Raw genomic sequence first — 10,758 nt, 5'->3', positions numbered from 1 at the left:
TGTACTGAAAGTGTCAATTGTAATATTGAATGAAGTCAACAGCAAGAAGACGAAGATGACATCGGAGGAGAAAGGTCAACTTAACGGACGACGCGAAAGAGACGAAGCAAGGAAAAAGCTAGAAGATGACCTCACGGGGAAAGTCCGTGGTGGGCGTTGAAGGGGCGTTCCACCCACACTGTGATTGTGTATTTTAGGGACAGCACCCCGGGGAGAAGATAGCGATTAGCCAAGGCGAACAGCTCCGAGCAGAGGCCATCATAGAGAGCTCAGAGTAGATGACTTGAGCGAGCGCTGAGAGAGATCAGAGCGCAAGAGAGCAGTAGGCCGAGGACCCTTAGAGAGCGGATGGGTAGGCAGAGAGGGTACTGCTTCTTAAACTTAAGTTACCTTTAGAGGCTAAGAGAGTTTGAACTTCTTCGGGAGTCAAACTGCTGACACCTTTTTAGGTTAGGAACTTGCGAAGTAGGGATGTCACCTAGTATAGAGTAGGGACAGATTTAACTTGATTATTTTCTCTTTCTGTAGATGACGCAACAAGACCACATTGTATTGATGCTTTAATCTGGAGATTTGAATTGATTTTGTATTCTTTTGTATACTTTTTGAGATTTATCCTGAAAGGATTGTATTCGCATATAAATTTGACTTTTATATAAAACTTTCAAAACTTCATCAGTTGTAAGTGGTTCTTCAGAGTTGCGTCAGTTAATGGGGTTTATCTAACCTAAGCGGGGTTTGTCTTTTACTCAATGACAGATAATAAGCGATCCAAAATTTACGAATGAGATAAGTTATTAAATTGATCATAAATTGATATTAAAATCTCATTCCCCGCACTGATAACCGCTTATGTTCCCATTGCACAATAGGATTGCATTCGATAATCTTGTAATCCATGAGGATAGTTGTGTCCAGAAGGAATTCAATTAAATAACATAACTAGAGCTAAGCAAATTTTAATGGAGTTCGCACAGTGCTCATATAGGCGACATATATATAGATGGTAGCACACCACAAAGTGTTTGTCATTTATTTTAAGAAAGAGTTTTCTCTTGGGAAGTAGATGTAGATGTTTTGCTTCAACTGACACATGTTTTGTCGTGCTGGGGAATCCTCACAATGAGCTCCTGAGGGCTTAAACATCGATAGTTTGATCCTGTAATCTGGTGCTCTCTGGCTTCTCAGTTTACAAACCATATCTCATTAAACATATAATGCACATTAGGGCCTCATTAACAGAATTCAGTATACTAGTAGCATCTCCTAGTTAAATGGATTTGCTAAATTGGCAACATATTGTTCCTTTAAATAATTGTTCACATCAGGCTAGTTAAAACAGTCTTTCTGATAAACATGTGCATATAATTGAGTCTTCCATGCTCATCAGAAAGGTAAAATGGATGTCGTGCCTTTTCGTTAGACACCCAAGCAAGGGTTTCCTTATGCAGAGCCCACCACTTAGAAGCATAGCTAAAATAATTGTGCAATGCTCAATAGCCAGCACAGTCACCATTTCCCAGTTGTCCTGGCTGATTGCTATGAAACATTTTCTAGTGTATTAACACACAACTAAGCACTAGTATCCGCATATAACATTTCCTGTTCATTTCGAATTGTGAGAAATCCTTCTCAGCAACTACTGATGGATATGGTTTAAAGCTATCTGGGCCGCAGGCCAAATTCACGTTTCTGCTATGGATGTCTGACAGCTGTATGGAAGGTCTCGTTCCTTGTTACATTTTACAGTTGGTGCTTTGCTTTTGGCTCACCAAGAAATGACTGCAGCATGAACAAAGAAATCTAGTTTTTAAACATTTTTTTATTAGACGTTTCCAAAACTAAAAGTTTTAATCAACATAAATGGAAATGTCTGAGGGTAGCAGCATTGACGAGTGAGCACTCGAGTACATTTCAAAATGTGGCCTAGTTATAAAAACCCACAACTCTAGTTGAACATTTATATATTGTTTTCAACTGTGATAAATTGTGTTGTTCACTGGCTGACCTCTACACTACCTCCTTTGAGCTAGACCTTGGCAGAGTAATCCCACAGAAAGTAAAGGAGGCTGAGAAGGCAACTCTTCAGTTGCAGATCTTTTACTCGGTGTTCTGGTTTGTTGTGATGACCATCACGCCATTATTTCATAGTTCTTAACTGTCTCTGTTACTGCATAGAAATAGTCTTGATATAACCGCGAGATATTGTGCCTGCTAAAATCTCCAACATACTCAGAATAATATCTAGAATTGATGCCGTCCCTGTGACAATCAAATCAATACCACATGACCTCCCAAATTATAAGGATGCCTCTCTTCACTGGTAAGACAAACAACTCTGTTGAAGATATTAATATGCAATGTAAGAATCTAGCCTGCAAACCTTGATTTTAACTAATGTTAATCTGTTTTAAAAAAAAAATTCGTTTGTGTTTTGGGAGCTTCCCAGTGGGTCAGTTGTGCCCACAACTGTAGTTAAACTGCTTTTTTTGGAGGCCTAGTATAAACTAGGTCTGAACCGGGAGCTCTCACTATTGTGTCCCTAGGGTTACAGAGTGTGTTAATACAGTTAATGAAGTTCAAATCAATAATAATTCAATAACTCATTCAACAAATTTTTTTAGGTTTAAAGGCTTATTTAGTAAGCATTGTTTCAATACCCTGCTTCAGAAGTATTTACGAAAATAACATGGGTTCAAATGTCCATAAAGTAATTCAATTATTATCCATAAAAAATACAGTAAACAAAATTACACATTTCCCAATGCATTTCGGGTCTAACTCGACCCTTCTTCAGGGGGATTTCAAAAAGTAGCAATAAGTTCTGTAAACAGTGTCAAGCACTTCAGTCCGATTTCAGGCACTGCAAAGTTAATAAGAAACAATTGTATTCCTTTTACAATGAGATTCATTATGTACAAGATGAAAATAGAATTAACACTACATTCCGCTTTGTGTTGTGCAATCTGACATGCAAGTGATCAATTATACTGGTTGTGTATGGCACAGTGAGCCAAAACAATAAAGGTGATCATTATGAACTATAAGTGATACCCACTAAATTACCCTCTCAAGTGGTGTGAGTTTACACAGCTCCCTCGTGACCCAAGGGAATGACATATGCGATATAAACAAGGGGGGCTCTCTGAATATACTGTATGCCAAAAGCTACCTGCTTGGTGCTCCAAACAGTCCTAAATGAGGTAAACCGATTCTGCAGAGTCCAGTGCAAGTTCTGCAAATGTAATATATCCATTATTTAGCGTGGATGTTAGGTTGTCTTAAAGGTGGTAAATACTAAGTAAAAGGTCGCCGCCTTACCCATGAATTCACTCGCTATGTTGAAAATTAGACGCTGGGTGTCACGTGGTTATAATTACACGGGCAGTGTCCCGCTATTGAATCACTCTTGCCTCCAAAGTCTAAGAAAGAATAACGAAGCCTGTTATTTTTGCCCCCTGTGAGTTAATCATGGCTGCAAAAGCCGTTAATGACCAGTGCTTACCGTTCGTTCGTATGTGAAGACGTATCTTCAGACTCCCTTCCTTTGTAAATGGAACCCTTCTCAGTCTTCAACCTAACGTGAAATGGGTAAAGGAAAATGATTCCCCACTCGTTCCTATTTCTTGATTACTCACTAAGTGCGCACCTAAACGGCGCGATGCACTCACCTTCTCTCTCGCGTTCATTGACCTCTGACTCCTCATCCACTTCCGGTGTCAACATCCGGTTAAGTGATGCGTGTTTAAATACCCATGCCTAACGTTAAGGGAATGTCACGGAAACTAACCCTGATTAAATCAGCTTGTACTGTGGATCGCGTAACTGTGGGTTGATGTGTCCTATTCTACAGACTTTCTCGTGAAAAAAAGAAGAAGGTTGTGAGCACCTCGTGCTGAAAGTTGGTTAAATTCTATATTGAATTTTCAAAGCGCTACTTGAAAGTATTGCGCGCCTCTCGTTTTTATGTGGTTCTGGTGTTGCATAAAATAAAATAAAAGAAAAGAAAAATCTGTCCATAGAAAATAAAGGCATGCAAGAAATGTTTTATAGATACCATGTCCATGTCTACCCAATAAAACGTGAAAAAATTATTGTGAAAGTTAAACACTGTCGGTAATAGTGTCAATCCTGTACAAAAAATAATAAAACATTATTGCTGTTGGAATACAAACATATTATTCAATACATTTCATGTAGTAGGTGATGTTGCTTTAGGTTATAGTCATTTATAGAAAGCAAACCATTTCACACTGGTCATTGAGCGCACCTGGAATGAGTGTGCCAAGCATTTTTATCCAAAATGTTTCTCTGCGAGCCAAGGCTACATTGTGATCTACTCCCTTGTGTTTTTCTACCACTTCAAGTATAGTGTATCGAAGTTGTGGTATGGAGTGACTGGATTTTGTCCAATGTGTTGCTAGACAAGATGTTGTTGACTTATTCCTTATGGTACTCTTATGCTCGATGATTCGAGTTTTGACTTTTCGGGAAGTTCTTCCCACGTAGGTTAATCCACAAGGACATGTAATAGCATAGATTACTCCCACTGTATTGCAATCTCCACTGAATTTCAATTGTATTGCTTTACCGCTGTGGGGATGCTTGAATTCTTTTCCCATGGATACATTGTTACACTGACCACAATTGTAACACTTTCTCATGCCTTTATGATTGTCTGTTGGATGAGTTGAAGGAGATTTCAATATTTCTCTCATGTTTTTTGCTCTTGTATGTGCTATTATTGGTAGTGTTTTGAATAAGTTGACAAAATCGGGTTCATTGGCTATGATTTCCCATCTTTTCCTTAGTGTCTTTTTGATTCGTTGTGACTGTGTCGAGTGTTTCATGACAAAGACTATGCGGTCATTGGTAGATTTATCCGTCTTCTTCAACAAGTCTTTTCTTTCCATCCTGGAAACCTTCTGTACTGCAGTCTCTAGTACCTCTGTTGGGTAACCCCTGGCGATGTATCTTTCCACTTGTGCTTCAATCATGTTGTTACTATTCGTTGAATCTGAGGATATCCTTTTAATCCTGATGAATTGGGAGGTTGGGAGGTGATCTTTGAGGTTTTTAGGATGAGCACTTGTATAATGCAATGCATTATTTACATCAGTGGGTTTACGGTAGATGTTGGTTGTGATACCATCAGGAGATTTACAAATCTCAATGTCCAGGAACTGTATTTTTTGTTCTTGAATATTGTGAGTGAACTGTATTCTTGGGTTGCACTTATTCAATTCTCTGATGAGTTCTTCCAACTCCATCTTGTTCCCTCGCCAAATTATCAAAATGTCATCAATGAAACGTAAAAACAAAATTAAATTCCCAGTCCATCTGGTGTCTGATAGGATAAATCGTTGCTCAAAATAGGCCATGAAAGTGTTAGCTTATGCAGGCGCCCCCGAAAAGCCCATGGACGTGCTTGTCTTTTGCAAAAAGAAATCAGATTTCCAAGAAAAATAACTGTGATATAAAGAAAAATGTAAAAGTTCCAACAAAAAAATTCCCAAGGAGTGGTCCACTTCCGATTGTAACAGTCTCCATTCTATGGCCTCCAGGCCCTCTGTGTGTGCAATTGAAGTATAGAGTGCCACGACATCTATAGTGCAAAGTAATGTGGTTTCCTCTATCAGATTGTTGACTTGTTGGAGTTTCAATAGACAATCCGTCGTGTCTTTTAGGTATGTTGTCCAAGACTGTACCAATGGTTGTAAATGAAAATCAATGAACCGGCCAACAGGTTCATGTATAGAACCGCATCCTGCCACGATGGGTCTAAACGGTGGATCGGTGATGCTCTTATGAACCTTAGGTATCATGTAGATGTGTGGTATTTGTGGTCTGCTAGTCCTCAGGTATTTTCCAGTGTTGTTGTTGATGATACCCGAATCTTCTGCTTGTGCAATGATGGTGTCCAATATCTTACTGAATTCATCCGTGGGGTCTTCTTCCAATCGTATGTATGTCTCGGGATCCAAAACATGGGTATCAACTTTTCTTTCATAAAAGGTAGTATCCATCATCACCAATGCTCCTCCCTTGTCCGCTGGTTGGAATGTGATCGATTTGTCTTGTTTGAGGTTATTCAAGATCCTCTTTTGTTTAATGGATAAGTTCTGTTTTTTGGGTGTTGCATATTTAATGGCTTCAAGGTCCTTTTTAACTAGTGTTTCAAAGTTATCCAGAATTTTGTGTGAAATTGGGGACATGAATTTACTTTTAGGTTTGAATTTTTCCTGAATTCTTGTTGTTCCGTCCATCATTGTTGTTGAGAAAAACCACTTAAGTCTCAATTTACGTAGAAATTTGAAGAGGGCTATTTCAGTTTCCAAACCGTTTGATACATAAGTTGGTACAAAAGATGTGCCTTTGTTAAGAACTTTCTCCTCCTCCGTTGTAAGTTGTCTACTTGAGATGTTGATTATCAAGTTGGTTTCTTTGTGACCTGTCTCTGTGGTCGTCCTGTCTCCGTGGTTTTTTTTGGTGCCTTGTCCCCTGCGGGTGCGTCTGTTCTTGATTCTAAAGACTGGTCCGGTGGTTGGATTCCTGATTGGCCCTCCGCCAAAAAAGAAGGTTGTAAATTCTGAGAGATACCAGACGTTGTGGCTTGTGATGTTACTGACGTCATTGAAACGGGTGCTGGTGGTCTCTGTAATGAAAGATCCTCATCTAATGCCACACTTTCTTCTGATGAGGTGTTCCTAGGTGTTTTGCTAGAGAATCTTTTGTGTGCATAGGCCTCCGCCCATGTATATACCTCATCTAATTTATAGTCAATCGTATCTCTACGAAATTTACGAATTTTCCTGTCATGAACCTCCTTTGCATGAACATCCAATTTATTGTTGATGTCTTCAAGAATTTTTGTCCAGTCTGCATCTGGGATAGTTTTTGATAGTTCTTGTTGTAATTTGAAAATGTCTTACTTTAAATCCTGGAGTATCTGTGAAAGTTCCTCGATGATCAGCAATATAAGATCTAGTGAACATTTGTTCAATATTGCTTGCCATTTGATTATAAAAGCCTTATTGAATTTGAAAAGCATGGGTTTAAGCGCAATACGTAATCCCCTGGGGATTCTCTTCACCTTGTGGTACTCAATCAAAGTTGTTGCGTGTAAACGTTGGTTAACTTCCTTACGCATGATGTATTCTAGTTGTTTAAGCATCTGGGTGGTTGTGCCTTTAGACGTGCTGAATGTGCGTACTTGTTCAATTAAAGAATAGATGGACGCTGCTTCCTCTGTGCCATATACCTTAATTTCTGCTTGGTTTAAGGTTAGATTTGCTATTTCTTGGAAAGAAGCCATTATCGTTCGTAATGTGGGTGCTGGTCTAGTGTGGGGCTGTGGTTAAACTGCAATGTAAGAATCTAGCCTGCACACCTTGATTTTAACTAATGTTAATCTGTTTTAAAAAAAAAATTTGTTTGTGTTTTGGGAGCTTCCCAGTGGGTCAGTTGTGCCCACAACTGTAGTTAAACTGCTTTTTTTGGAGGCCGTGTATAAACTAGGTCTGAACCGGGAGCTCTCACTATTGTGTCCCTAGGGTTTCAGAGTGTGTTAATACAGTTAATGAAGTTCAAATCAATAATAATTCAATAACTCATTCAACAAATGTATTTAGGTTTAAAGGCTTATTTAGTAAGCATTGTTTTAATACCCTGCTTCAGGGTATTGAATTATTATTGATTTGAACTTCATTAACTGTATTAACACACTCTGAAACCCTAGGGACACAAAAACGAATTTTTTTTTTTAAAACAGATTAACATTAGTTAAAATCAAGGTGTGCAGGCTAGATTCTTACATTGCAGTTTAACCACAGCCCCACACTAGACCAGCACCCACATTACGAACGATAATGGCTTCTTTCCAAGAAATAGCAAATCTAACCTTAAACCAAGCAGAAATTAAGGTATATGGCACAGAGGAAGCAGCGTCCATCTATTCTTTAATTGAACAAGTACGCACATTCAGCACGTCTAAAGGCACAACCACCCAGATGCTTAAACAACTAGAATACATCATGCGTAAGGAAGTTAACCAACGTTTACACGCAACAACTTTGATTGAGTACCACAAGGTGAAGAGATTCCCCAGGGGATTACGTATTGCGCTTAAACCCATGCTTTTCAAATTCAATAAGGCTTTTATAATCAAATGGCAAGCAATATTGAACAAATGTTCACTAGATCTTATATTGCTGATCATCGAGGAACTTTCACAGATACTCCAGGATTTAAAGGAAGACATTTTCAAATTACAACAAGAACTATCAAAAACTATCCCAGATGCAGACTGGACAAAAATTCTTGAAGACATCAACAATAAATTGGATGTTCATGCAAAGGAGGTTCATGACAGGAAAATTCGTAAATTTCGTAGAGATACGATTGACTATAAATTAGAGGAGGTATATACATGGGCGGAGGCCTATGCACACAAAAGATTCTCTAGCAAAACACCTAGGAACACCTCATCAGAAGAAAGTGTGGCATTAGATGAGGATCTTTCATTACAGAGACCACCAGCACCCGTTTCAATGACGTCAGTAACATCACAAGCCACAACATCTGGTATCTCTCAGAATTTACAACCTTCTTTTTTGGCGGAGGGCCAATCAGGAATCCAACCACCGGACCAGTCTTTAGAATCAAGAACAGACGCACCCGCAGGGGACAAGGCACCAAAAAAAACCACGGAGACAGGACGACCACAGAGACAGGTCACAAAGAAACCAACTTGATAATCAACATCTCAAGTAGACAACTAACAACGGAGGAGGAAGAAAGTTCTTAACAAAGGCACATCTTTTGTACCAACTTATGTATCAAACGGTTTGGAAACTGAAATAGCCCTCTTCAAATTTCTACGTAAATTGAGACTTAAGTGGTTTTTCTCAACAACAATGATGGACGGAACAACAAGAATTCAGGAAAAATTCAAACCTAAAAGTAAATTCATGTCCCCAATTTCACACAAAATTCTGGATAACTTTGAAACACTAGTTAAAAAGGACCTTGAAGCCATTAAATATGTAACACCCAAAAACAGAACGTATCCATTAAACAAAAGAGGATCTTGAATAACCTCAAACAAGACAAATCGATCACATTCCAACCAGCGGACAAGGAGGAGCATTGGTGATGATGGATACTACCTTTTATGAAAGAAAAGTTGATACCCATGTTTTGGATCCCGAGACATACATACGATTGGAAGAAGACCCCACGGATGAATTCAGTAAGATATTGGACACCATCATTGCACAAGCAGAAGATTCGGGTATCATCAACACAACACTGGAAAATACCTGAGGACTAGCAGACCACAAATACCACACATCTACATGATACCTAAGGTTCATAAGAGCATCACCGATCCACCGTTTAGACCCATCATGGCAGGATGCGGTTCTATACATGAACCTGTTGGCCGGTTCATTGATTTTCATTTACAACCATTGGTACAGTCTTGGACAACATACCTAAAAGACACGACGGATTGTCTATTGAAACTCCAACAAGTCAACAATCTGATAGAGGAAACCACATTACTTTGCACTATAGATGTCGTGGCACTCTATACTTCAATTGCACACACAGAGGGCCTGGAGGCCATAGAATGGAGACTGTTACAATCGGAAGTGGACCACTCCTTGGGAATTTTTTTGTTGGAACTTTTACATTTTTCTTTATATCACAGTTATTTTTCTTGGAAATCTGATTTCTTTTTGCAAAAGACAAGCACGTCCATGGGCTTTTCGGGGGCGCCTGCATACGCTAACACTTTCATGGCCTATTTTGAGCAACGATTTATCCTATCAGACACCAGATGGACTGGGAATTTAATTTTGTTTTTACGTTTCATTGATGACATTTTGATAATTTGGCGAGGGGACAAGATGGAGTTGGAAGAACTCATCAGAGAATTGAATAAGTGCAACCCAAGAATACTGTTCACTCACAATATTCAAGAACAAAAAATACAGTTCCTGGACATTGAGATTTGTAAATCTCCTGATGGTATCACAACCAACATCTACCGTAAACCCACTGATGTAAATAATGCATTGCATTATACAAGTGCTCATCCTAAAAACCTCAAAGATCACCTCCCAACCTCCCAATTCATCAGGATTAAAGGGATATCCTCAGATTCAACGAATAGTAACAACATGATTGAAGCACAAGTGGAAAGATACATCGCCAGGGGTTACCCAACAGAGGTACTAGAGACTGCAGTACAGAAGGTTTCCAGGATGGAAAGAAAAGACTTGTTGAAGAAGACGGAGAAATCTACCAATGACCGCATAGTCTTTGTCATGAAACACTCGACACAGTCACAACGAATCAAACAGATACTAAGGAAAAGATGGGAAATCATAGCCAATGAACCCGATTTTGTCAACTTATTCAAAACACTACCAATAATAGCACATACAAGAGCAAAAAACATGAGAGAAATATTGAAATCTCCTTCAACTCATCCAACAGACAATCATAAAGGCATGAGGAATGTAGGTTCAATTGTGGTCAGTGTAACAATGTATCCATGGGAAAAGAATTCAAGCATCCCCACAGCGGTAAAGCAATACAATTGAAATTCAGTGGAGATTGCAATACAGTGGGAGTAATCTATGCTATTACATGTCCTTGTGGATTAAACTACGTGGGAAGAACTTCCCCGAAAAGTCAAAACTCGAATCATCGAGCATAAGAGTACCATAAGGAATAAGTCAACAACATCTT

This window comes from Lissotriton vulgaris, chromosome 1_1, assembly GCF_964263255.1.
Source record: "Lissotriton vulgaris chromosome 1_1, aLisVul1.2, whole genome shotgun sequence".
NCBI classification, from domain to species: Eukaryota; Metazoa; Chordata; class Amphibia; order Caudata; family Salamandridae; genus Lissotriton; species Lissotriton vulgaris.
The sequence above is the reverse complement of the archived record's forward strand: the minus strand, read 5'-3'. Positions refer to the sequence as shown.